The sequence below is a fragment of the Agelaius phoeniceus genome, chromosome 9 (genome assembly GCF_051311805.1).
Source record: "Agelaius phoeniceus isolate bAgePho1 chromosome 9, bAgePho1.hap1, whole genome shotgun sequence".
In the NCBI taxonomy this organism is placed as follows: Eukaryota; Metazoa; Chordata; class Aves; order Passeriformes; family Icteridae; genus Agelaius; species Agelaius phoeniceus.
In genome coordinates, this window is record NC_135273.1 from 7,808,271 (window position 1) to 7,834,511 (window position 26,241).

Below are 26,241 nucleotides of genomic sequence, written 5' to 3' on the forward strand. Positions count from 1 at the left end.
CAGAAGGTTTATATCTTCTCCAGAAGTGGATTGCTTTTGAACTGGTGGAGTAAGCAATCACTGTTTTGAGGAGCTGTAAAATCACCTGCTGAAATTACTACATGTCTTGGGAGTGAGAAATAAACTGTAAATTAAAGAGAGCACAAGACTGGAGCTTTGGAAAGGACCATGGATATGCACTATGGGTATCTTTAAGAAGGCTGCTTTGTGTCTGAGAGGAAGGGGAAATTTTATGGATTCTAGACCCAGAAAACACCATGACAATTCAGGGGATTATGGCTCCAATTCAGAGCAATGGAAACTTCAATGAAATCTGAATCTGGGCTATAAGCAGATATTCAAATTGCTCCTTATTAAGCAAAGGGCTTAGCTGTTTGTTTAATTTATATCCAGTCAAAATGAAATTTCATCATATGCTTAAATGCTTTTTTAAATTAGAGATTCACAACCTTTTTCTGGAAACTGATAAGGAATATTTCCAACAGCATGGACATGGTGTAGCATTTTTCCATATTTCAGTGTAGCCACAGTTCTACAGCCACTAAATGCAGTCTTTGTCTACTTTTAAAAATTAATTAATCCTGTGGGAGCTTTATTAATAGTCAGAACTTAATTGCTTTACAATGCCTTTCACTCCAATCAAGAGCATTTCTAGCAGCTTCCTGGACTGTAGCAGTGACAAATCATTCATCCCAGCAGTGAGGGATTATCCACAACTGTAGCGTAGCACTGGAAAAGGTTTTCCTCCAACAGAGTTTATGTTGTGGATTTTGTTACTGTGTTTGCTTCTACCTTACCTCACCTTTATGTATGAGAAAAACTGAAGTAAATCAATATTTTCCCTGGTTTGTCTTTCTGAATTTAACTACAGCTTGACCTTTCTTGTCCTTGTCAAATCTATTCAGTGCAGTAAGAAGGGAATTCACTTAGTTCTTGCCCAGCTGAAGGTAAGACTTTTAACTAGCTGAATAAACAAAATACAATAGGCAATTTTTTTCCCCTCTAGATAAGCAATTCTTTTTAAAACTGTCTGTTCTTGGTTTTACAGAGTGAAACACTTGAAAAATCTGACTTACCACTCACTGCAGTAACTAAGAACCTTTTCTTAACTCCAGCGGCCTTTGGATCATGATCTAAATGAAACCATGGTTTTCTGTTTTAAGAAAAATAAGAAAACAGAATTTAAAGGGACACATTGTTTCAAACAGACACATTCAATTCCTTAGCTGCAATTTAAGAAGTCACAAGGGAAATGAGTTTTCATGGTCTCATCATTTCTTTGAAGTAAAAGTGCACACTCCATCTTTTTGGCATTTTGTTCAACAGCAGAGCACATGAAAAAAGAGCCCCACTGTGCATAAAGAGAATAAAATATGTCCAAGAAGAAACAGGAAAAGAAATTCAGGTTAATATGAAGGTCAACCTTTTTCTGTGTTTCAAATCTGCACTTTGCTGAGATCATAAGGAGAAATAAAAAAAGCTTTAATCTTCATTGCTGTCATCCCTTGGCTGGAGAAAAATTAAAATCCAAACAGAGATGTTTTGGCTGATGTTAGGGTGGTAAATTACTCTTAGATTTTTAATTGTCTGTCCCTGAAATACCAGACCTTATATGGCACACACTTATATGGCACACACTTTATATAAAATAAAGGCAATACCTCATTAAGGGTATTAACAAACTCCCAGGCCATTTTTACATTCTGCTCACCTCTTTCAGCACAGCAGGGCAGTGCAGCAGCCACAGCAGAACCACTCTGGATGAACCATCTCCCATGCCCATCTCTCTGACTGTCCCCACACCCCATCTGAACTGAGCCCAGGAACCAGCTGGAGTCTGATGGGGTCCCTTTAAAGGTCCCTTCCAACCCAAATCATTCAATAAATCCACAACTCTAAGCCCAGGACACTCATTCTCCCCAGGCTCAGGTATTTTAGGTTTGGGGTAAGGTTTCTTTTACTTAAAAAACCCAACCAAACACAAAAAACCCAACCAGGACAGGTGATGACTTGGAGCATGAGCTGACAAGGCTGCTAGAGAAATATTTCATCAGCTACTTTAAAATTTAACTGAAAATGGTTTTTTAATGACAATATTTTATTAATCTACTCAGTTAGCTCTCCTTTGCAGGAGAACTGCTAGACAATGACAATGCCTTCTATTTATAACCTATCAGAGCTGAAAGGCAATTCTCTCAATCATGTACTGGGAGTATGTTTTAACAGTAGTGGTGGAAAGAGTGAAAATTGTCTCTTCTGCCTAACTGCATTCTTTTCCTCCTTAAAAGTGAAACAATAATACAAAAAATGGTAGTGACCAATTAAAAAAACCCCACAAACCTGTCTTCCATGTATTGTACTATCTGGTTGCATTATATGAGATAAAATACAGGCAGGCAAGAATCTGTACTTGAGGTATGACAAGGATGAGGGAAAAGGTTTCCACACAAATAAGAATTTCCTTGTCATTTAAAACTATGAACATGTAACTTGGACATGCTAATTGGAGGTGTTGGGAAAAAAACAAGAATAACTCTTAGGTGTGATACTCTTTAATGGCTAAATGTTAATAATTGTAATAAATCAGAGGAAGCTGTTTGGCAGTTTCTTGGAGAGAAGACAATAAATACAGCATATTTTTCTGATGGTTTTGCATATTTACTTTTAGCAGTACTCCCTAGGAATAGCCCCCTGAACAGGGAAGCTGGTTTCCATGTTCTTCTTCTGCTCTCTAACCACAGCTGGTTTTTTCTTTTTCCCTTTTCATACAATCACATGGGAAAGAGTTCATATTTCAAAAATTAAGATTTTGGTCCTGTATCTTTCTTTCCTACACTACAGTCTTCCATTATAGTTCACTGGAGGACAAAATGGTCCATTTTTCCACTTTTTAATGGGAGGATCCATAATTAACAAAATATTAAAAATTTAACTACTACTGGAAGCATAGCTTAGGGCATCCCCAGAATGAAAAAAAAGACAGAGACTTCATAGATGTCTCTGTTTTGCACCTCATAAAAAGAGCTGTTTCAACTCTTACTCATGGAGCAGGAAGCACTTTAAATGGACCTGGAAAGGTGAATAACTGTGTCTACTTCTACCCCATAGCTGGCCCTACTGTGCCCCAAACAGCCCCCCAGCAGCTAATTAAAAAGATTATAGAGAATATCCCTATCTGATAGCCAAATGGTGAAGAGGAGTGAGAAAACACAGCCATTCTGTTTTATGAAAGCCATGCTACAGCACCAGTGGCTGCTATATTCCTCACCATTTGTTCAAGGGAAAAAACCAAGCAGTATGAAGATTTTCCTACCTCTGATCCAGATGTAAAACACGTTTTATTTAGCCTGCCTGAGGCCAGCAGCTCTCTGTGAGAGCACAGAGCTCAGCGTTGTGCTACGTTAGCCTGGAGTAGCTTTGAAATATAATTCTGTTCCCTTTGATTTTTTTTTTTTTTATTGTGTTAATCTTCCCTGTTGAAAATGGTGGTATTTAACTGGGGGAATTCACCAGCTGAAGTGTTTCATGGGAATATGCTCCCTTATTTGGCATCATCTAGGAAAGAGGGTGATTGAATGCACCACCAGCTTCATGATTTTTAGAAGAGAAGAGGGAATAAGCAAAGTCACAAGTTGAGTTAAACAGCAGCATGAGATTACAGCATGAGGAAGAAATTTATTTGCGATAGAAAACAAGAAATAAATATTTTTCTCTCCACGGTGAACAAACTCTTCATTTCAATTCTCTGGCCTAGTGCCTTTAGCTCTCATTTTAGCCTTCTTGTTCTGCTGAATAATTTTGCATCAGAATTCTAAAATCTAATGTTTTTCCAGTACCAATTTAAAGCTTTTCTTCCCACTTTCATCCCTTAGTAACAAGCACAGACACAAACATACCTGTTCTACTTTTTGTTCTTCAGTAGCTCAAGTGCAATTTATGCTTTTCCTTGTTCAGTCTTCAGTCCCTCAAGCATATTTAAATGATGTAGCTGACTGGACTCTTTATGAAGAATTTTGAAACTATTTCTGAGCAGAATATTTATTCAGTGACTAGAGAAAATCTCCCCAGTATTTTTATACAAAATATTTGCATGTGAGAGTGGGACATTTAAACTATGCAGAGATCATGTCCCTCCAGTTAAAAAATTCATGGGTGCTCTGCAAAAAATATAAACCAGTCCTTCTCTGTAGCTGTAGTAAATCCATCTTTTGTAGGGCTATGGGGGTATTAAAAATATGCTCTTTATAACCATGGACACTGGAACTGATGTGAAAAATGGACTTAGAAGTGGCTGCAGAATCTGCTGCCTCACCCTGGGGATTGCACCATTATTGATTTCCTGCCCATGACCCCTCTCCCTTGCCCTTCAACCCCTCCACAGTGGCTGCACTCATGAAGGATATCCAGCTGAGAGCCCCTCATGCTCAGACTGAAGCTGCACAGCAGCAGGAATATGCAGATAACTGTTTGTGCATTTGGGGCTTCTTTTTGTTTTCTAAATCAAAATGCTCCCCAGGATTTCTGTTTTCCATCCATACCCACACTTTCCTCTGCCTGTGGGCATTGCAGGGATGCACTGGGCAGCCTGACAGGTTGTAATTCCACTGCCCTGGGAATGTTCCATGGGCCACTTTGGCATTGATTCCTGGCCAAGTTTTGAAGAAGGTCACTGCAAACTACTGCTTGCTATTACATCACCACAAACTGTGCTGGTTTTGGCTTTGAGACTCACTAGTGGAAGGCAGAGTTGTGCCAAGTGTCAGAGAAAGTAGATTTCTTTAGAGATGATACCTATCAACACTGCAGTGAGTGCCAAAATTCCTTCTCTGTAAAAATAAAGAAAATATCCTGGAAGAGACTGACTACAATTAACAATACACAAGCAGAATCACTGAAAAGAGTTCCCCAAACCTCCCAGTTAGAGCACATCTACATTGATTTGGCAAAGCAGATAATAGCTTTTCTCATACTTGTTAAGAAGAAAAATTGTCAAGAACACATTTAACAGTTACTAACATATAAACTGCAATTTTATAATGCTTTAATAATGGTGATGAAAATTAGAGACACAACTGGCACAGGAGAAAGAAGGAAAACCATCATCTTAAAAGTGAAATTGGTACAAAGCCAAAGAACAATATTATTTTAATAAGAATGCTGAGGAATATCACCCTTCTAGAATTTTGTACAAATTATCTGTCAAACTATTTAGGAATAGATGTCGTGTCTTAGCTAGAAATATACATTCAGGGGAAAAAAAACCTAACCAGCTGCCAATCCCCTGACTTATTGTCAATCAAATGGTTATAAATGAGAGAGAGATTATTGTCAGGCCAGTCACAATGAGGAGTTCAAATCACAGTTCCCTGACTTATTGTCAGTCAAATTGTATTATAAACAAGAAAGATATGGCTGTCAAACCAGCCACAGTAGGATAGCCCTTAATACAGAGTGCAAGACAAAGGAAAAAATTATATCTAGCTTATTATAAGAGAAAATCCATGTGAAATGGAGAAAATGCTGACTCTCATATACAGATGGATTTCTCCATTTTGGATTTAAATGTGTCTCCCCTATTTGCCAGGTGGAGGAAAAGGGGAACCACCTTTCCCACCGCTCACCCTGGAGTAGAAACTTGTCCCCATCAAGCGCTGTGGGGAAGAGATTGTTGCATCCACTGCAACCAAAATAGCATCACTGATCTGTCTGCACCCTGGGAATCCTTGACAGGTGCTTCTCAGCCATCTGCATTTCTGTTTTCCCTTTTAGATTCTTCTCCCTTTGCCAGCACGCTGGCCAAATTCTGGCTCCTGTGTGTGCCCAGGCTGTCTGGAGAGGAGCAGAGCACCAACAGGAGGTCAAGGCAGGGGAACAGATGAGAATCTCTTGCTTGGGTAATTAGTTCTGATCCTTGCAAGGCTAAGCAGAAATTTGGCCAGCAGGGCATGAGCACCCAGATGGATGAAGTCTAATTTGGGACTGAAAGAGAAATAAGAAGCAAAAGCAGGATCACAACCAATACATCCATTCACAATTTAGTCCATTCACTCTTTCTGCTGTTGCCTTTTTTTTTCCTACATTTGTATAGAGATTCCTCTGGGTCACTCTTTCAGCCTCCCTCCATCCTTGTCTTTTCCTAAGATGTTATTTGGCTTGACAGTAATGCTGCCTTTAAAACATTAGTGTAATTGAACAAAAATATTACATCCTCTCCTTCATACTTAACATTTAAAGGACACATTTATTCAAAAATACTCATCAAGGCCCCACTTTTGACTTTCTGGCTGAATACACCTGCAGGATTCCCCAAATTTATCATTATAATGCAGGAATGAAAAATATGATAATGCTTGGTCTATTTTTACATTTTAGCTGAAAATGTAGTGTTCATTTGTGGAAAAGGTCAGGATACTCCTTAGGTTTTTTATGTTCAGTGCAACAGTTTTCACAGTTTCTTGTATACTAGTTATACAAAGAAGATGTAGTTTAATCTGGTTTTCACCCAGAAAAAAAAAGTTAAGGAATCAAGACTGGCCTGTGAAACAGGAGGAGTCTTTGACTTGTTGGGCAAGGAGATTGAGACTAATTTCTACATAGGGAAAGTAGGAGTTCAGTGGCTCTGGGAAATTATATTTTTGATTAAAAAAAAAAAGAAAAAAGAAGATGGAAAGAAATTAATTTTGAGGCTGGGCAGGCAAAAGGACGAGAATTTTAGATTTAATGTTTATGATGATACCATGGCTGCAGAGGTTTCAGTACCAGAGTAACAGCAGTGGAGTAATTCAGGAGATGCTGAAGAAAAAGGAGATTGCTGGGATTAAGGGAAAACCTCTCCTTTGCAATTGTCTCAGCCTGGAATGTTCTCTCTCCCAGTGCCAGTCACTGTCCTGCACACAGAGCTGAATCACCATCCAGCCAGAGGCACTGGGTGGGGTTTTTTCCTGCTAAAGGCAAACTAATTAATGTTTGCAAACCCTTTGCAATCTGCTGGTATCACTGCAACATATCAGCAGTTTAAATGTATTTTAAGTACATAGAGGATTGCCATGCTGCCAGCCTGATAAATATCAGAGGATTAAATTTGCTTAGAAAACTGAAGTAGTTGAAAATTAATTTAGTATATTTAACCTGCATTTAGAAGAAGGAAAACCTCTTCATTTTAATATTGAAGCTCCATAAGATTTTATGTGCATATCATTTAAGTCTGTTCCTAAGTACATAAGAGGCAAGTAATGCTGTTTCTTTGGGCAGATGGATACATCACTAAAAATCACAAACCCATTAGATCAACAAGGACTATCTAATTATGATGGGGAAATACAGCAAATAAATCTATCTGGTATAAATTATGGGCTTATGAAGTCATACATAATGAAATAAATATTTAATTTTTCTGAAATCCAAAATCTCGCTTTAGAAACAGGAATATTAAAAATTAATTTCCATTTCTTGTGATGGGTACAGTGTGGTTGAGTGGTTTCAGCATGTGCATGTACTCCCAGGAGCTGCTGAATCCTATTCCTGGTTCTGACAGTGATTCATACCCTGGACCGAGACAAATCATTCAACCTCTCTGTACTCCGTGCCCATCTGTAAAGCTGAGATAATGCTGACCTGCTTCACAGAACCATTAGAAGAATTAAGAAACATCTGTTCTGCATCTTGAAGACATTAAATGCTTTAAAAATGCAAAATACTTTTATTCCAGGGCTTGGAGACTTTTTGTGTTGTCACCAAAGTTCTTAGCACCTGGCAGGAGTGATTTCTCCTTCAATGATTTGGCCAGCTCCCTGTTTCTGTAGGATTTATTATTTCACTCTCCTGAATAGGTCTGTCACCATTTAGAGAGAGATGTTTACTGTGAGGTGGCTCTTCCCTGCAAATAATGGGCAGTGAGTTCCTTGTGGAGGCACAGCAGAGACTCATCCTCTGCAAAGGGCTCCAGCCCTGACAAGGCAGGTCCTGCTCTGCCAGCACAGGCTCAAACAGAGCCTTCCTCCTCACTGTGGGGAAAACATGAAGCAAAAACCCATGGAGGGACAGAACCAATGGGAGCACACTCTGAGAGAGGAAAGGTTTGATAATTAGAACATTCCTTGTGCATCTCAATGGGAGCAGCTTCTCCACAAGGGATGAAAAAAATATTTCTTTTCATCAAGAATTTTGCAAGCTGCATGGAATAGTGGAGAGCAAATCTATGAATAAGACTGCAAGATTTGTATTTCAAAACAGAAGTGTAATTGGCCTCCTTTTTAAACAATCACATTTTATGCTATGTTTCATATTCAATCTACTCATTCTATGGAACAGGCTTCCAAGATTATTTCTCTCTGTTTTCCTGCCTACTCAGGCAGTATCTATTTATCTCACTTCAGTATTTATTTAGTTTTCTGAAGGAAGAGTTAAACAAACTTAACAATTCCATATTTTTTAACTGACACAATTTCAAGTAAATTCTGTTTGTATGCCTGAAATTCCAGTAAAATATTTTAGATGTGTAGGAATGGGTCTTATATTCTAAAGCAGATATTCCTTTAAAAAAATGAGAACATCTGTACAGCTGACAAAAATAACACATTTTTAAATTGACTAGTTAGAAAGATAAGATTTGCAAGTCATTTTAATCAGAGGTGGTTTAGAGGTGGCTTTACCTGTCTGCTGTGCTTGAGTGACATTAGCAATGACCTTTGCATGATTAACTGGAAAGCCTAACCTGGAAAGATAGCCAGCTCTACCTTAATTGCCATTATTATGGTATTCACTTTGGCCTTGAAGTCTTTAGTAGGCTGTAAAATAATGTCTATTCCAAATAAGCTCTGTTCTCTGCTACCTATCCATCTCCCTTACACAGTCACAGATTACAAGGGCAGAAGTAATTGTTGTCATCTCACCCCCTCCTTCAGACTGATCTTTTGGATGTCCTTGCTGCTCAGTGTCCTTTAGCCCTCAGCAGGCTCTGCTGGAGCTAAGTTCATCCTTTAGGAAGCCAATGGTCTTGAATCAAAGATTTCAAGTATCCATTCTGCTTTTGGACAGTTATCTATTTACCTATCCAATTAGAAATATTGTTTCTTATTTTCAAGAGTAGTTTGGCTGGATGTTGTTATGCTTTTGTGGGAAAGAGAAAGGAGCTGTCACTAGGAATGACAAAGTAAGTATTTGTAGGCTGATCAGATCACATGGTAATTTTCTTTTAAAGAAGAGTGAGCTAATTAAGCCTCTAAATACATGGCAGGTTTTCCAAACCCTGAATCATTTTCGTAGCCCTGTAGTGAACCCTCTCCATTCTGTCAGCTTACTTTCTGAAAAACTCTATTTTAAGATGAACTTAATCATTTCACTGCAGCTTCAGCTAGAAGGCAAACGTTTCTAGAAATCATAATTCTCCCCTGCTCTTTCTGTGGATATGTAAATCTGTGCTCACAGGAGAAGGATAAAGTGACAATAGCTGAAATAATCATTTTACCATCCAGCAACCAAACTAATTCCCTCTAAGGATGTCACACACAGAACTATTTCCAGCAAATAATTGAAAATGCACAGGCTAAGCTTTGACCACCCATAACCAAATCTGACCTGAAGCTGTGTGGGCCAGAAAATCACTTCAAAAGCAGCTGCCTCTGCTGCAGCAATGTCCTTTCTTTTTGGGCAGCTCCCAGCATTTCACCAACACCATGTCAGAATTCACCTACCCAGGCATTTCAAAGGGGCTCACAGGTGCTGTGCTTCAGGTCTGGATGCAGGATTGTGCTGCTGTGGCCCAGGGAGCTCAGCTCTGAAGATGCTGCTGGGCAGGCTTGGATGAACAGGGTCACAGGGCAGCTGGAATCCAGCAGAATCTGAATTTACAGGAGCTGTAAAGGATGGGACAGCCCACCAGAGCACAAGTGTGGGCTGTCAAACCTCAAAGCAAGGAGATGGTATTACAAAAGTGATATTTTTTTTCTGTGCATTGAACATTCTGTATGCTACTGTACAGACATTCCTCTATTGCTGCTTGTCTTTATATTCTGCCTTTCTCAGTGCCAATACAGTGCCCCAAACAAGTCATAGTTTCTAAAATATGCAAGTGTTCCAGCTGACCTTATGAACAGCTATGAAATTGTAATGTAAGGGTTTGAAACCATACACAAAATGGCAATATCTGAGAAGTCCTGCTATTGTTGTTTCTTTCCATAAAGAAAAAAATTAAAAAGACAAAAATATCTAAATCCCCCAGAAAAAAATTTCACAGCCTAGAAAAAGCAGAGTTCATATGGAAGCCATTCCCAAATTTACCATCATTGCCAGCAATAAATGTGCTTTAGGTAAATTTTTCAATTTCCTTTTGCTCCATTCTCTGGGAGTATTTCACATTCTGCCTTGGGCACAGACCTCAACACCAGGGGCTGGATAATGCAGCCCCAATTGATGCCAGAATGTATCTGTGCAGTGAAACCCCCACTGCCTTCAGTGAGATATTGGTGCATCTGAGGCACACCAATATGTGCAAGAGTTGATGACTAACATGAGCATCTGCTTCAAAAATACCCCAGCTTGAGCTAAGATATGATTATAGACAGTCTATTGTACTTGCAAAAGACAAGTAAAGAGTTCCTGGTTGAGAATACATGTCAGAAAAATGACATGTTTTCATCACTCCCAGCCATAGTTAAAAGACTCTGAATACATTAACCAGCTGAAGGAAAAATACTTTCAGCTTTTGTATCACAGTGGGAATCCGTTAATGCAAGTTATGATGTAACAGACAATTACTGTGAATTCAACTGTTCATCATTTCTAAAAAGCTAATAATTTATTTTTTCTAATGTACACAAAGGAAGGTGATGTTTTTCACCAAGTTTACAATGCTCCAAGCTAGGGAAAGGAGTTTAAGGTGGGCAGGGCTGACTCAGTAACTGCAGCTGAATAGTTGTTTAATACAAAGCTTTAAATCATTAGATAGCTCCAGTACATGCTCCTGCATCACTTTTCAAAATGATCCAAGTCCTTTTGATGAAAATCTGCTGGATAATTCAGCCTGCCAACTGGCATGGGATCCCAGGCTCTGCTTGCAATAATTTCTTATCAGTAATAGCTGTTTCTTCTGGTTCCTCTCCTAAACCAGACTTATTTCCTTTATGCAGAGGGCTTCAGCCACGCTCCAGGGACCAAATTCCAAGAATGCACAGCTGGTTGTGCTAGCTCTAGGAATGCACAGCATTGATTCTGAAAGGGATTTCCTGGGCTGGCACCTGCAGGCACCTGAGGATTACGGGTTTGAATGAAGTTTGCAGTCGTGTCCTGGCCCTTTGTGTGCCCAGGAGGAAGAACAGCCAGCTCCTCCTCACTGCCCAGCCCTGGGGCTCTGGAGCTGACCTGGAATCTTCCCTGAATCCATTCCAGCCACACCCTTTGACAGAGTGCACTGCCTTTGCACTGCAGGAGGGAACAAAAGTACAGGCTGCAGCCTTTAGGCAATTTAGACTTTCAAATAAAATTCTGACTTAAGAACTGAGCATTATTATGGGCCAGTTGTAAAGAAAATTTATTATTTTTTATTTGTTATTATTATTTATATTAATTATAATATTTATTATTTTATCTATTATTATATTATTAGTATTTTATTCGTATTTTATTATAATTATATTATCTTTATTTATTATTATATATTTATTATTATGTATTTATTATTATATATTTATTATTATATATTTATTATTGTATTTATTGTACTATTTATATTTATTATTTATATTTATTATTATTATGGGCCAGTTGTAAGCAAAATTTTAAAAAAGGAAATTACTTTTTGCTCACTTGTAAGAAGAAAAGCAGGAAAAGAAAAAAAAGTAAGGAAATATGTGGCCATGCAAGGAAAAGGTGTGTGCTCCCCTCAGGCCTCTGTGAAAGGCACAGGCACAGCCATGAGCATTACTGCAATGGCTCAAGGGAAGCACAAAGGGATTTGTACCACAGAAAGTCTGGAAACATGAGTATGTGTATCATCTTTACCCAGGAAGAAAAACAGCAATTTTCAAGTTTATATAGAAAAAGAGAGAGAGGAAATTGAAACCTTTACATGACCAAGTTTTGCTTGTTCCATTTAAATTCTGATGGAAAAAAAGGGGAACCAGATCCCTGAAAATGTTTCTGTACCTGTGCAGATCCTTATCCATCCTATCCATGTTGGTACAGTCCTCTGCTGAGCTTTACCTTCCTGTCACAATTCTCATTTTTTCTCATGCATTTAAAGCAGCACCAATGTCACTATGACATACAAAAAGAAGAAGAAGAAAAATGTTAATGTAAATATGGGACTATGAGCAGACCCTTGTCATGCCTTCCATCAGCCAGCCTTTTCCTTTCTCCCACTGTATCCCTGCAACACCCCTAAAAATGAGACAAAATTTAATATAACATTTGAAATGGCCAAATTAACTGGCATTTCCAGGCCACCTCAGCTGTCAGTGCCTGTGATGGCAGGGGATGTTTTGCCAGCTCTTTGATGAAAAGATATATATTTATACACATATATATAGCCAAGAACAGTGTGGGAGCTGCTTCCAAAAAAATGCTGAAAATCACTAGTGACATAAAAGTTATTAGAATGCATGATTTCTACAGTGTCAAATAAAAGAAATAATGAAAATAAAAGAAAAAGTGCTTGCCTGGAAAGTAAATGTTATAAAGCTGTTTAATTAATATGATGGCTTAGTGGGTGCCATTAAGCACCTCTTTAGGTTAATTTTAGTCTCAGCAGGGGTGTGGATAAATAGGAAGTAATTTTACCTTGTTCCAGATATAGCATCACTTTATTAAATCAGAAGGGACCAGGCTTTCCCAGTCATTGCATTTATTTGAACTGCATTATATGGTAACAAATTCTCTCTCTGTTTTAAGCATTACAGTAGAATTAAGACCATTATTAAGAACAAAACAAAACAAAAAATCCCAAGAAATAAATAATAAATAAATCCTGTACTGTCCACTTCCACATTACACACTAAAAAATGTGTGAATTTGAGGCCAAACTTGAAGCCAAAATGTGCTGTCCATCTCTGGAGCAGAACTATATTTCTGACCACTCTTCTGCTCTCAGCCAAAGCCAGATCAGCTCATTTTTGTTTAAGTCCACAGCATGCAAGAAAGGACAGCAGAAAATACAGAGATTCATCCAAAGATGGTGTTTCCAGTGAAGAGCTCTATCAGAGCTTGTTGTCTCCTAATCCAATTTCTATGTGGGACACAGAGACACACCTCTAGTAATGCTTCCACAGTGGTGTTCCCTGAGCAAGCAAACTTGACATATTGCTGTTATTTCACAGATAAACCCATATCTTTTAATAAATCCTACAGACTTTTTCGAGCCTTTCTTAAATATGCAGAAGCTGAGAGCACCCTTGGTGCTCTCCCAGATTGCCTTTCTAGCAAGGAGAGCTATTTCATATGAATTTGCATCATGAAACAAGTAAAGAAACACTTTACAGAAGTTCAGCAATTGATTGTGACAGAAGTGAAATGCTGAAGCTCAAGTGCAGGGTAAATCAGATGGCACAACCTGCCTGACCTTACCTTACAGCCTGACTGACAAACAGATTCACAGGGCTGCAAATTCATGCATTCATTTTCTGATACTTAGAAGTTTAAATATTTAAATCTGGATTTACTTGTTATCCTAAGCAGCCTCCTGCAGGTTTACAGGCCTAAGTTCTTCAGATCTGCCTAATTCCAGTCTGTCTTTTCCTGACACTTGGAGCAGGTTTCAGCCAACACATTTGTTTCTGAGCTGCTGCAGCACCTTCAGGGTGCTCTAAAATGAGTGTGTGGTTCATCCTGGGCAATGCTAAGGAATCTTTAGAGTACAAACCTCAGCTGCCCCAAGGTTTTTTGATATGAAAGTTAAAACATTAATTGAGAAATATGTCCAGTAGTACCCAGGACTTGGCACCTGCCTGTTCCCATTCCCAGAACCACAAGGAAGTGGAAGAGAGAAGTAAAGAACAAACAAATAAATAAACAGCAACAATAAACAAACAAAAAATCCACAACAAAAAACCTCCCCACCTTTTAAAAAATAATTAATTTCCTTGTTATCTCCAGCATCTCAGAACTGGAATACAACAGTATAGCAAAGCATCCCAATACATCAGAAGGAATAAACAGTGTATGAGATCATCTTAATAACACACCCAGTGTAAGAGACAATGAAGTGATAAGAATTTTAGGAATGTGTTTATAATAATCAAAATAAAAGGAGGGCAGAGATAAGAGCACAACCTAATACACATTATTAGCATTATCTACAGTCCATGCCAGTGTCAGCTCTGCTAAATGCTTTTGCTGCTCTCTTACTATCAGGCACTTCTGTGCTATTGGTTGTGTCCCTTTCCCCCCTGCAGTGTGAGAGTTTAATATAGAAGATAATATCAGTGTTCAAAGCCCTGCCACTCTCTCTCTGAGGCTGTACCTGCTGTGATAGGATGTTGCTTTCCAGTTCTGAGGAAGACTCTTTGTCAGCCCATTCCCAGAATTTCTTCACTCATTGTCATTGTGAGTAGATCACAGTGATAAAGCAGCCCCTGCTCACATTCACACTCCTCTTGCTGGCCCTGATCAAGAAACTCCTGCCTTGTTCATCTCTTGGAACCATGCACTGGTTTTTATTTTGATGCTGTAACTGTTTATTCATTAACTTCATTGTGTCTCATGACATGACAACATTTGGGGGAACAGGGGGGGAGGCTGATTCCACACTGCACCCTAAAGAGCCTTAAAAGTGTCTTTATACACTATAAAATCTGATTTTTCATCCTGAAAGAATGGCTGCCTGCAAGCCCAGCCAAGCAATACAGCAGTCAAAGATGATGTTATCAAGCCTCCCCTTCAGAGCAACTTTTTTTCAAAGCTTGAGCACCATTAAAAGAAACTTGAATTTACACCTGAACATGTGTCAGTCGGGTGTTTCTCTTCTTAGATTTAAATATATTTCAATCACGTATCACCATAGTGCTGGTTACCAGCAGGGTTACTGGGATAGCTTATTTGTATTGGAGGGAAATGGCAGCTGAGGAAATGAAGATAGGATGCAGGAAGCTATAAATTATTTCAGCATCATTTTAAAATCCTTGTGTTGGCAGTTATTAAAAATAAATATATATTTTTATCCTTCTTTCCCCCTTTATTCCACGAGACAGCAGACAGCTTGTGACAGAACCTGAACTCTGTAAATACCACATTACCAAAATTCAGGATCTACCTCCCCCAGCACAAAGCTTTGATTTTTAACAGTTACATGAGATGCAAGACTTCTGGAGACTGAGAACTGAACAGGCAGCTGAGTCTCAGCCTGGCTGCCTGCACCTGCAGGAGAAATGCCCTAAAACCCCAGTGCCCATTCACCACAGCCAGTCTGACATCTGCCCAGGCACTTTCCTCTTGCTATTGCCATTATAAATCTATTTGCAAAGCCAAAGTCTTCTTTAAAATCAATAAAATGTCATTAAAAATAATTTTAAAATGTCTCATTTGCACCCTGGCTGTAGCTGGGGCACGTGGCTGTAGCTCAGCACTGGAGCCTGTGATCTGCTCTGCCTCCAATGCTTTCTGACATTCCCTGGCATTTTCTCCTCTTCCCCACAATTCCTTCCTGGCTATCAATATCCACATTCCTCTGACTTGACTTCACTAAGATGGACAATCCAAGCTCTCAGGTTTGATTTTCTGGGCCCAGCTTTTCTAAGCTGAAGACATATATCTATGTCATGAATTTCTGAGGTGGAATCAATCCCAGTTTTTCAATGTAAAATCTTGCAGGCCAATTTTCTGAAGTGTAACACTGTCTGCTGGATGTCTCCTTGAGCACTCAAGCTCAATAGAATTGAAGAAAAGCAACGATCACCCCTTGACAAAAGAAATTAATGTTAAGCAAATATTCTTAACAATTTATTGAAACAAGTCCTTGAAAATTAGCTTTAACACCAAGGGGAACCCAAAACCTTAGGGAGTTCCTTTAAAAATATTAATGGAGGAAAATACAGAATTTTAATGAATATATGCTAAATATCTTATGACTTGAAGCACTTAAGATGCAATTGATCTCACCACAGTGGTGACAAGTTAGGGAGCAGTGAGAACAGAGACTTATCATCAGATAAGAAGCTCAAAACAGAATTACATTCTTTGCTTGTCACCAAAGCACTAATACTGAGAGGGTGTGGGAAGGCAATTTACATACAAAATTGGAGCCACATAGCTAATGTACTCTGATTTTTCACTTGAACTACACGTCACTGACAGAAGGGTCTTTTTCTGTAGGAAAAAAAGGGGTGATTGTGTTCTGCATGCACTACCCCATTTTCTATAGCACTAGAGAATTATTTTGTGTTCTGCTGAAAATTGTAAGGTAATCTAATGAAAACTGGCCATCATTTCTTCTCATCATTTCAAAGCCCCTAAAAATACTATTTACAAAGTATGCAACTGGAAAGATACACTGAATAATGTATAAAGAACACATTTCTTTGAATTTCATAGCCTTTTGATGGCAAAAACTTGACAGACTTGAAGGATGTTATTCTGTCATGTGGCAAGCTAGATGAGGAGATGTGTAAAGTTTTCTTTCTTCTAAGCACATCCATCTTAGATGTAAGTACCTGGAAGTGCATTTATGTGGCTTTTTGTTGGTTTGGTGGGGGTTTGATGGGGTTTTTTATGATTTTGTCGTTGGTGGTGGTTCGTTGCTCCTTTTGTTGTTTTTTTTTAATATATACATTTGGTAGCCAATTTTGAAATCTTTTCCTGAATTTTTGGGAAGGATGGAAGTTTGACAAGAAAGTCTCACAGCTATGTGTGCTTAGCAGAAAGATTTTTAAATGTAGAGTCTGGTGAAGGAATAGAGATGGAAGCAAGTTTTGATATAGAAGAAGAGAATTGCTGTGCCAGTCTGACTGGCTAACCAAGGAGGCAAAGGCTGTGTTAGTTAGAAGGGGTTTTTATGGCTTAGAGCAAAGGATAAACCCACCTCAAACAAGATGTTTTTACCAAGCAGAAAGAGAGCACAGGCAAACAAGTCAGCAAAGCTGCAAGTAGAAAAAAGGTCTCAGAATTTTCCCCTGCAAGAAAACTGAAAAACAACTTCTAGCTTAAACTGTAATGTACTGACTTTGAGTGATTGGAGAACAGTAACATGAATATGGTAATTATAGGAGTTATGATAGGCTATAGATAATAGTTAAGGTATAGATTGGTTCTACTGTATTAAGATGCTCAGCAAAGAAAAGTTTATAATGCAATGTAACCAAAAGAAAAGTATAGAATGCATTGTAACCTAAAGAAAAGTCTAGAATGCATTGTAACCAAAAGAAAGTATAGAATGCATTGTAACCAAAAGAAAGTCTATAATACACTGTAACCAAAACCAAAGGGTCTCCAGGGCTGCCTGCAGCTGGGGCTGACAGCTGTGGGCTCAGGCTCTGTCACCCACACCCCTGGACTGCTGTAACATCTTGGATGGAACAAATTGCATTTTGGAGAGCCACCTGGAGTCCCACATCTCTCATTTAGGCTCTTACACTGAATGTTGAACTAGAATCACCCCTTCTTCTCTACCATGTGAAATCCTTGCCTTGATGACTCATAGCTGATAGCACAACTGAGTGATCTTCTAAATCCCAAGGAACTCTTCTGCTTCCCCCTGTGATGCTCCATGGCAATAACTCACCTGCTGCTCCTGGGTCCTGGCTCTGACAGCAGAGGGATTTTACAGGGCTGGGGGCAAGGCCATGCCCAGGAACAGGCTGGATATGCTGGACTCAGCCTGGCACTGAGGAACAATGCAGCCAACAGGCACACAGAGGGACAGGGAATGTTTGTGTGCAAACACCTGCCCTGGGAGAGCAACTTCACTCTCTCATGGATTGATTTTCCTCCTCGCCTGTTCCTGCACAGCCACGAGGCAGGAAAATCTCCTCAGCATGAGCAAGTATTACTGCACACTTCATTCCACAGTTCCAGGAAATTCCTCAACAGCTCTCTCTGCTAACAGGCATGCTATTACCTGTGCTTTATTCCCACTGAAAGAATTAGTCACCCTGCACCAGCTGCTTTCCCCTTTAGTCAGCAGCCAGTACACAGCACTGTGCACAGAGCATCAGGCCATTCTTTCAAGGTGCAGATATATTTTTAGAGATCATTTTGACTTTTTCATTTGTAGAAAAGCAGATTTCTCCCTCTTCAAGGATGATTGTTATGTTGTGCTTTTTCTGAGAAAGCAGAATTATTAATTTAACCCCTGCGGCAGACTCAGTTACAAAATGCACATTGCATATGAGATATTCAATGTGCACAGCTGGTGTGACCATTTTAAAAAAATTAGGAAGAAAATAGCTTCTTGGTTTTCAATTTCTTCCCCAAAAGAATTTTAAAAAGGCACATTTTGTTCTGCTCTAATTAGTATGTGTGCCAGTGCATGACTTCCAAAGCAGGCAGATGCTTTGAATGAAGTGTAATGTAGATTTTCATTAATCTTCTTTGGCACAAGACTTTTCTTCTGCTATGTGTATGCAGGAAGTAATGACTAGAAAAGATGAGCAATCACAGGCATTTCTAACCAACTTAAGCTGGCTTTTATAAAGGGCAAGACAGGGTCATAAAAGAATATGGTTTCCTCAGTGTCTGACATCTCTCAGTTTCTGGTTTTTCATAATAATGAAGGGTTGGGGGTAATTCCTTTTTAATACAAAATATCAAATTCAGATATGGGGACTCTAAAGAAATTAAATATCAATGCACTGACAAATGCATGCATTTCAATCAGTTCTGGGACCAACACAAGAGAAAACCACAGATATATTTTCCTGACAGCAAGCAGAGAATTCAAAATTGCATTTCCTGAAACCAGTTTTTCTGTTTAAAATGGAGTAAGGAGAATTTTTGCATTTTGCTGGAAATGAAAGCCTATCAGTGAACAGTTTCAGAGTAAAGCTGGAATTACTTTCATCTTTTCCCACCTCAGTTTAGGGATATTCCATTGCTTTGGATATGGCTAAAGCAGAAAAAAGCTTGAAGAGGACTGTGCATGTTTCTTCTTATTAAGCAGCACAGCTGGGTTATTCTTGCAAAGACAAAGATCCATTTTGGGATGAGAGAGGTCCACATGCCATGATGAGAAATGATGCTGCTTCAGACTCATCTGCCAGCAGCAAAACCCACTCTTGTCAGGAGAAGACTGACATGGAAAGTCAGACATAAACAACTCTGAATACAGAGATACTCTCTTAATTTTGAGCACATCCCGAGGCATGAGTTTTCCACTCTTGTGTTCTCTCATTGAGCAGAATTAATTTATTTTTTAATCTGCTGTTATTACCTTTTCATTTCTGCTGTCTCTTCCATGCCTTCTCTTTTTCTTCCATGATCCAATCACTGATTCCCTCTGCACTTCTTGCCCTCACTCATGAGCTTTGCATCTTAGCACTTCCCTACACTTGTAAGAAGAGACTGAGCAGATTCTGATCGACACATGAGATTTGGGGGTGAGCTCCTGAACTGGAATAGTGGGACTGGGAAGTTCATGCTCCCTCAGAAATGTTGGCTTGGGCAAAGGCTGCTGCTCAGCTCTTTGATTTCCACCTTGAGAAGAGCCTTTCTCACAATCATGAGGTCAAAAATGTAACTTCTTACCTGAAAGCCTCAACTTTCTCCCCAACAAGAAACAGGCCCCTAAACAAAGTCTGCTGGATAGCTCTGGGCTAAAGATAGCATGTTTGACAGCTATGCACAAGAGAAATTAAATTAAAGGGGAAAAAAAATGTTCCTATAATAACAAAATCATTAATTACACAAATGGATTTCTATTTACAGTGCAAGTGAAATGATGACTTAAGAAGATTACAGAGCCACGTGCAATACAGAACATTGCTTTCAGGAAGAGCACAAGCCAAAAAAGGAATGAAAATTAAATGCAATAATTTCAGATAATACACAGGGGATACAAAAGCAAGTTCTAAAAATGGAAGGAAATGTAGTTCTTTCTGACCTCTGTAAAACAGTCAAAACCATTAAGCAATGGCACAGGAGCATTAACATTTCCTGACAAGACCTTAAAATAACAAAAAGAGGGAAACTTGGATTTAATCTACTTTAAGTACTACCTTCTACAAAGGCCACACTTAATAAAACAACACTTTTTCCCTAAGACAAGAGGCCTAAGTGGTGAGTACTTCTAGGAAAAAAGGAAAGGAAAGCCATGTTTGGGAAAGGCACCTGCTTTAGGTTGCAGGTTATGATGGTAGAACTGGGGAAAAATATTTTTTGGTTTCCCAGAAGCAGCAGGATTCAGAAGTTTTATAATATACATTTCATTTTCTCTTTGCAGAGCAGAATCAGTTCAGCTTTTCCTTCTTTTTCTTTATTATGAGTTAACAGGTACACCTACCTCACTGGGGACACAAGGTCTCATTCTGCTCTCAGATTTGCAGCCTTCTGATGGAACCACCCACCTGAGGCTGCAACACCTGTCAGGGCTCCCTGTGAGCACTTGTCTGAATGCACACTGCTCAGCTATAAAACATTTCAAGGCTCTTCAGTCCTTGCTTTTTCTTCAAGGGGAAATTTTAGAGATGAGAGATAGGCAGGCTGATAGAGGGAAGAGGACTGGCAAGCTGTCTGGCCTCAGATCTCCTCTGTTTCTCTGTCTATTTGTCTAAACTCTTAAATAGATGACACCTCTCTACCTCTCCCCACTGGCAACGCTGCTGCAGGAGCTGAAACATCACTTACTGCCCAGAATTTATAAACACACTGCAAGCTGCATTTTGTGTTCACTCCACTGCCTGTCAACAGTTACTCTAGCACACACTGAAGCTGGGCATGATACCATTTATCAAATAAAGGATTGAAATGCAAAAGAAAAAAAAGCTCTCAAAAGTTAAGGCCCAGCTGGAGTTCCTCTGGTTCATTCAAACAGTAAAAATGATCACATTGTACCTTGGTCTGCAGGGCTGTTTTGTGAAGCTGGTCCTGTTGGCATCTGGACACCCTGGCAGAGCCAAGGACAATTTGATCTCTTCCTTTAAATATTCTGTTTTGGGATGTTCGGGGTTTTCTGTAAAATTTTTCACTATGAAAAATTGTGTTAGTCCATTAGTGGTTCATTGTATTGTATGCATCTGTATCTATTTATCTATTTGTGTAAAGTGATGATAAATCTGTCCATTTCATCAGTTAACATTGAAAGTAGACACATAAATCAGCATAAAATGACCAGATTCAACCTAAATAAATTGACTGCTCAAGCTCAGAGAATATATTTAATATCTGAAGAGAAAAAAAGAATCTTCTGCAGGAACAGTTCACAACTTTCCTGCAGGTACCTTCACTGATATCAGTCTCTACTAAAAAAATTACTTTAGGTAACACCAATTTCATAACTTAGGCATTAAAAACCCCTGTTAATGACAGTAGATGCATGAATGTCTACTTTAGCTTTAAACTAATTTATAGAAACTACAGATTCAGTCGATTACTCTGGAACAGAACACACTGAGACTGGGTTTCCCTTATGGATCTTACCAAACTGAAATGATGTAACCAACTAATTAAAGCAAAATAAAGCAAAAACACAATTAGGTTTCTCTTGAGGTTTGAGCCCCCTATACTGTAATATCTCATAAATAATTACAATAATGAAAGGACATACACTACTGTGTATCTAAGTGGATGTGGTTATAAAGGAGAAACCTTGCTTTTAAAGCTGACACTGTAACAGTGAAGTGGCTCAGACAAATTATATTTCTTTAGCAAAAAAACCACCAAAACCACTCTACAAATAACCTTTGTTTCATAAGGAAAGTATTATATACAACCTTACAGGCAGGAGAGAGACTCATATGAGCTAAAAGCTCCAAGGCAGATCAGTCAGGAGAGGAGCAGGGCATGGGCAGGAAGCAATGCCAGGCTGACAGCTCTCTTCTTCCAGGAGTATTTTCAATTGTTTCAGTTGTCATTACCTTAAGGAAGTTTTCATTTTGACAGCATAAATATTAAATATTTTTTTAAAGATGAAAGTTCCAAATAAACTGTGTGGAATTCTTTTTTTTCTCTCCCATATAAAAGCAGTAGTCACTAACTAGACTGCTCAGGGGTACAAAGAGATAAACAAACCTGCACAATGTGACCCTTGAAATGATCAGCTGTGGATTGCATTAATGGGACTCTAAGCTGAGCCCTAAGAATTTTAGCTCTGACCCTTTGTAATGTCAAATATTTTGGCTATGAGGCCTCCTTAGAGCAGTCCATGTATAAATACCTTTAATGTGCCAAGAAAAAGAGCCAGTCATAACTAAGCAAACAATCAAGAATAACCAAAGCACAACAACAACCAGAAAAACCTTCACATGCCATGTGTTCAGTTATCTGTATTTAAAACACCATTAGGGCAAAATCTTTTAAAGACTCAACATAAATTTCATTTTTAAAGTGATACTTAGGCTATGCAATAACATTCAGGGCAGCAAATGGTGCCCAATTGAAGGGTGAAAGAGAGTAAATAAATATCCTTCTCTGAAGAGTGCAGGATGTCATTATCCCAGGGCTTTTTGCAAACAAGTGGGAGATTGAGCACCCATATTCTACCTGAATGTTATTTTCCACCCAAAGGCTGATAAAATACTTAAAAGCACTTGTTAGACTCCCAGAATGAAGCTGGGGCAGAACATAGAATAAACAGGAGATAGAATTGCTCTCCTGGGAGGAAGAAAGGTGGGACAGATTTGCTGAGCCCAGCTGCTCCTGAGCAGGAGGATCCTTCCCTGCACACCTTGTACAAGCTCAGCTCCTTCCTGCCAGGCTAAAAGACTCATCCCTGCAAAACCCCCTCCAATAACCACACCACTCCCCATTAAAAATACCACTTTCCATTAAAAATACCACTTTCCATTAAAAACACCACTCCCCATTAAAAATACCACTTTCCATTAAAAATACCACTTTCCATTAAAATAACTGCCCTGATGGTAACAGCCCTAGGCATCGCTTTAGCCCTAGAAATTTCAAAAATAGCCCAAACACCCATCCTTACAAAACAAGCTCCTCTCTCAAACTTCTCCACATTCCTAGGATACTTTAACCCTTTAATCCACCACCTAAGCATAACCAACTTCCTCAATGGAGGACCAAACATTGCCTCCCATCTAAGTGACCTCTCCTGATGCAAAATACTAGGCCCAGAAGGACCAGCCAACCTGCAACTAATAGCAACCAAAAACTCATTGCAACAAAGCAGAGAGCTCCTGAGAGGGGCTCTCCTGCTGAAACACCAGACCAGAGTGTGGAAAGCAGAGGACAGCAAAACAGATGAAGCTGCCAGCATCACAGCTGGGCTCAGGGGTGCTTAAGGAAGCAGCGTGGAAGGGAATCCTTGTCCTGTGGGAGCAAAAAAAAGCCCAGAGATAACATGGGATGGCCTAAAATACAACTTCAGCAGGGACAGCTCTGCCTTCCCCAGCAAACACTGAGCAGTGCCTCAGCTGCTGATCCTGCTGCCCTGCAGGAGGCTCTGTCAGGGGCCAGATTTAACCCAGCACGATGAGGAGAACCCAGAAACGTATCAGGGACAGGTGAGAGAGGAGCTGGAGATGGGTGCTGGCATCAGAGCCCCCAGAGCAGGAGGCAGGAAGGGTTCATGGATCCATTCCCCTGGCTGCCAGCCCCTGCTGAGGGCTGCTGTCCTCAGGAAAAGCCAAGGCTGCTTGTGCCTGCCAGGAGAATGGGCCTGGTTTGAGGACAAGGTCTGAGGAAAGCCTCCCACCAGAAATCTGAGCTTGGAGACGGAGAGGAGCAGTCAGAAATCTCACACATCTCACGTGTGGGTAGCCTTGTTTCTGCAGTCAGATCAACCAGTAGAAACCCACAGATTTCAGTAAAATCATGGTTTTGCAAACACTGAGAATGAATAGAAATTTGTGCTGTAAAAATGTAAAAAAAAATCTATAAAAATGCAAACTGACAATTTTTATTACTCAGGGGCAATAAAGTTATATTTCAAGCATAAGAAATGACAATTTATCAAAGTCCCAACCCCAGTTGGAGAATTCGTGATTTCTGGAATACAAACAGTAAAATCCTTAATGAGACAAGTTCCACAGCCAGAGCTGCTGCTTCAGAAACACCCTGAGCAGCCACACTTACCCAATTAGTGATCTGGCAGCAAAGTGAGCACATTCCCCCATTCAGACCTACAGAAGAAAAATAAATATTTAATGTATGTAAACTCAGTCACTGACTGATCATTAAACATTACCCTAAAGAAACAGGAATATCTTATATACTCACACACATTTTTTTACAGCTTTTCTCCACATCTCTGTGAAGATTAAAGAACATTTGTAGGTTTTAAATTAAGAGCGCCGATTTTTCATGAAATAGCTTTGTGTGGTTATTGTCTACATTAGAATGCTGCAAATAATTATACATAAAATATAATTTATGAGTGAGAAAAAAAAAATCGCTTGTGATGAAAATCCTTGCATTTCCTACAGGGTTTTCTGGGGAGCTGGGAAAAACATTCTCCTTTTCAGAGGAAAAGGAACATTTCCCTTGCACTGTCTCTGCCCTGCAGCTAAGGAAGGAGAGAGCACGGGCAGTGGTGGCTCAGGACAGCGTGGAGCCAGGGCAGGCAGGGCTGGGCAGCTCTGCCCACCCCAGCCAGCAGAGCAGAGGCCAGCCCCAGGGGCTGCCCCTTCCCCATGGGGTGCCAGCCTGCAAGCTGTGCCCAAACGCTGCACAGCTCATTAAATGTTCCCACAGCTTCAGAACTGCTGAGCTGTGTGTCAGCTCTGCTCCTCGGGAAAGAGAGGCTGCATCATTAGTGCCTTTCTGCTACAGAAAGGAAAAAAAAAGATTGTAACACCCCTTCAGCGCAGACATGACTCAAAACGCTGAAGTTTTCAGGACACCAGCTTTTCACACGGAGAATGAAAAATGTGTTCCCGGTGAAACAATAAGAAACATAAAGAAATGGCATCAAGAGGTCAACATATACTCCTGAGGTGGCTCCAACAACCACCCACTCTCACTGTACCTCAGCACTCATCCTCAGAGCCACCCTCCCACCAGCTCTGCAGGACTACACTGCCATAACATCCTCTGCCTGCAGATGCTGTCACACCAAAGCCTAAACCCCAACCATTTTGTGCAGACAAAATCAAAACAGATCTTTTATTAATATTTTTGAATTAATATTATCTTCAGTCATCACCAAGTGTATATGTCCCAAGTGTATTATCCCCATTATCATCTTCTCCTATATCAGGGTGTCCATGGCACCACCTACTCCCACCCAGCTCAGAGAGCCAGGGCAGCCACCCACAGCCCAGCAGCCAAACTGCTCTGCAGGCTGCAGCAGCCACAGCACCTTCCTGACAGCCCAGGAGGGTTTGCTACTTGAGGCTCTTTCTGTTTCATCCAGAGCACGACGAGCTTTTGATTAATCATATGGTGATTAATTACTTGCACTGTTTCTGGTGTGGATCCAGCACAGCAATCAGCTCCTCCCAGCAGCATCCCTGAGCTCTGAAGGTGGGGATTACCTGTCACTGGCTGCACAGGGAGCCCTCTGCACATTCCTCATGTGCTTGGGTTCTGGTCCTGGAGCACTTGCATGGAAGAGGCAAAAGTCATCCCATTAAAGAAGCATCAGCACTCTGCAGCCAGCACCACGCAACAAGAGATATTTTTAACACTATTAAAATGTAACTGCAACTTTTCACCAATGTTATTGAATCAAGAGGCTGGCCCAACAACATTTGTTATAAATAATAAATGCATGTGGCCAGACAATGTATTTTGAAAGGAAAATTTTTATACACAAAAATCTATTTTAGATGAAAATATTTCATATCATCGAGCAGAGGCCTGTATGGGTGAAGACAAAAATAAAATTATGTCCAACTTAGACATGCAATATGTGGGACATACTGCTTGTACCTGAGGCTCAGCTATAGAAAAATTCCCATTTTTCAGCTACAGAAAAATTCCCTCTGCACAGGCAGAGGGTACCAGGCCCATCCTTCCAAGGAGCAGTGGACTGACAGCTCCAGGAAGGACAGATGTTTGTCAGGTCATACCCAAGACCATCAAACCCAATAAATGACCTTTGGCCATCCTCCAAAAAGTAATCAAAACGAAGAACCAGCATAGGGAAATGAGGGAATGATTAAAGTACTGTCCCAATCTCCAGTAGCTTGTGGCTCAGACCAG

At 39.8% G+C, this 26,241-nt stretch overlaps 1 long non-coding RNA gene across 1 annotated transcript; it reads right to left on the reverse strand.

Moving 5' to 3' along the window:
• Positions 1-12,187: 12,187 nt before the first annotated feature.
• Positions 12,188-24,806, reverse strand: LOC143694829 (uncharacterized). The gene is made up of 3 exons (XR_013183547.1): positions 24,316-24,806; positions 24,172-24,218; positions 12,188-12,252 (listed from the first exon to the last, which is right to left on the reverse strand). It is a non-coding gene; the product is annotated as an uncharacterized LOC143694829 (long non-coding RNA).
• Between the last annotated feature and the right edge of the window lie 1,435 nt (positions 24,807-26,241).